We start from the raw sequence: 2,657 nt of genomic DNA on the forward strand, positions 1-2,657 counted from the left end.
CCTTTGACAAAGACAAATCTATGACAGGGTCTCTAATTGCATCACATCCTGTACCAGAATACAGATTCAAAAATATAATGGCTTCAAAGAAGGCTGCTTCTGAAGGGTTTTCTGCTGTGCCTGTTTGATGTGACTAATTCTTGCCTGTGCTCCTACCCAAGCAGTGAATGCAAAAGATTAACCCCACACCTGGAAATGAAATGATAAATCTCATCCAGGCTGCGTTAATATCTAACACTTCATCTTTAAATTTTAGTACGTGAAAGCAAATCAGTATATATCATCTAATCAGGCAATCATTTTAAATTCCTGTAAAATGCCAGTTTCTGTGTTACATGGGCACTAGACCTCTGCCTGTTGAATACCCTAAGATCCAGCGAGAGTTGGAACCATGCGGAGCAAACATTATTTCCTGAGCTTCACTCACAAGCAACTCCTTAGTGATATTTAGCAGAAAGTGAGAACTATACTAACCCGAACGACACTGGATATTAGAAATGAAACAGTGCAGCCTTCTCCAGGGATATCAGAAGTAGCATACCAGTGGTTTACAATGATATTGCAATTCTCTTTCTTGCTCTCCCTTAAGGAAAATGCTGTATGCTTGCTACATCCTCTTCTTGTCTGCATTACAGTGCAGTAGCTGCAGTTCACCTTGTATTATAAATATCTGCCATGACAGTTTTCTTTGATGTTTGTGCTCCCTCTTTACAGAACTGCAACAACAGATAAACATTATTTTGTGTGTGTGTGTGTTGCCCAGTTACATGTTGGCCTGTCTTCTTCAAACAGTTGAACAAATTCAATATTCATTTAATGGACAAACACAGTGAACAGGTCAGGACCTGAGGACCAAATAAGTGACCTGTGTGGCAGAGGAGCATTTCTACTTCCTACAACATTGGTGAAAATGATGATGATCACTGTGCTACCCAAGGATACTCATAGTGCACGCAATGATGTGCTTCTCTGCAACCAAGCACATAACAGTCTTACATAACACAATATTTCACTTCCTTAAAATGACTGACAGCTTGCACTAAGGCTGTGTGAAGGTTACCAAAGTGTCCGTAATACACAACAATCCAAAATCAGCTCACAGAAACCAAAGCTGTTACAAAATAGTGCTGCATAATGGCAAATGAACGTAACATGCCTGTGGTGGATGAGAAAGGCATGAGCAAATGTGCATATTCTGAGAGGAGACTGCAACTAACAGAGAAGCTGCGTTTTTGCACCTTTTTGTTATACACAAAACGTCTCTGCAGCTCCTCTGAAGCTTGTCATCTGTTCAGACATATAGCAGTTAACAATTAACTAGGGTCTAGATCTCGAGAATCTCGTTAAAACCGAAGAAATAATACATACTAGTTGTTTTAAAATGTTCATATACACATCCAGAGGACTACATCAAATAACGCGATTTTGACAGGTCACAGCGCACACCCCCCTGCTACCCTCTTTAGCAGAAACATCTGACTGTGACAGAAGATCTAATCAATGTTGAGAATCCTGTGCATATCTCATATCTAGCTAACACTGACACTCTGCATTCCTGACAAAGTAAGCAATTAGAAAATTAAGTCTTACCCTCGCAGGACGTTTAGGTTGGTGAGCTACCGCGCGGGAAAGGCTGCTAATTCGTAAGAGAGAGATTTTCTGCCATCCGCCCAACTTCAGCACCCTGGTCGGCAAGCGCGCGCATAGAGCATGCGCGCCATCGCCTACTGCCGTCGTGCCAGCAGGAGGAGTTCTTAGCCAGGAGTTAGGTGATGCTCTGCTGCGCGAGATGGACGTGGAGTTGGTATCGCTATGTTACCAGCCCTCGTCTTACCCACCACATCTGTGACGAAAAAAATGAAGTATAGGAGATCAGTAGGACGGCTTGTCTAAGCGTAGGAACATGGAAGTTTTCAACAAGTTACAAAAATCACCACGTTTGCCCACATTACATCTTCGCGACGCTGAGCGTCTGTTAGCTGTACTGCAGGGAATTTTACATTTGCAGCTGCATAGGTAGTTATGCAGTGGGGCAAATGGTGCAGTGAGTGGGCAGCAAGCAATATTTTTCGGGCCCCGTTGGAAACGGTTACTAATTTATATAAGCAGTTTCACTGTATTATTTTCTGTTCTATCCCATGACAGAATTGTCTTTAGCGTGGATTTTTGCCAGGAATGACACAGCACGTATTAAAGGAAATTATAACCGAGGACATAAATGTTTAGGCTTCCCTCACTTCTTCGATAACCATCGTGTAGTTCTGACCTGTCACAATAATAATGTTATGGACCTAAAGTGGAGCCAGTACACTGGCTGCTGGGTAATAGCTGCCCACTGGCTAGTGACTAAATTACACTGGGAAGGCAGTTGTATTTTCAAGAGGTGCAAATACTGCATTCTCTCATTTCTTTTTAAAACAAACTAAGAAAACATTTTTTTAAATGTTCACCATAATTTAGACTTGTTCCTTATGCATTTATTTACTTGTGGTGATTTTTTTCTCCCCGTGCCTAGTAGCCATCAGCATTCCTTTTTGTTAATCACCCTGTTCATTCCACAAAGATGCAGTAAAGTCATATCAACCAGGTAGCCATTTAATTTATTTTGTTTGGCCCTAACCACATATCTGGCAAATGACATGTAATCACACATACAG

At 41.6% G+C, this 2,657-nt stretch overlaps 1 protein-coding gene across 1 annotated transcript in view; it reads right to left on the bottom strand.

The window, feature by feature from the left end:
* The window catches only part of RGS17 (regulator of G protein signaling 17), a 607,054-nt gene extending 605,159 nt beyond the window's left edge, over positions 1–1,895 (bottom strand). The window contains exon 1 of the mRNA XM_044059151.1: positions 1,591–1,895. The gene's annotated coding sequence lies outside the window, so the exon portion shown is untranslated. The remainder of the gene's footprint in view (positions 1–1,590) is intronic.
* Positions 1,896–2,657: the final 762 nt, after the last annotated feature.

The sequence above is a fragment of the Protopterus annectens genome, chromosome 1.part0 (genome assembly GCF_019279795.1).
Source record: "Protopterus annectens isolate FY-2018-M chromosome 1.part0, PAN1.0, whole genome shotgun sequence".
NCBI lineage: Eukaryota > Metazoa > Chordata > Ceratodontiformes > Protopteridae > Protopterus > Protopterus annectens.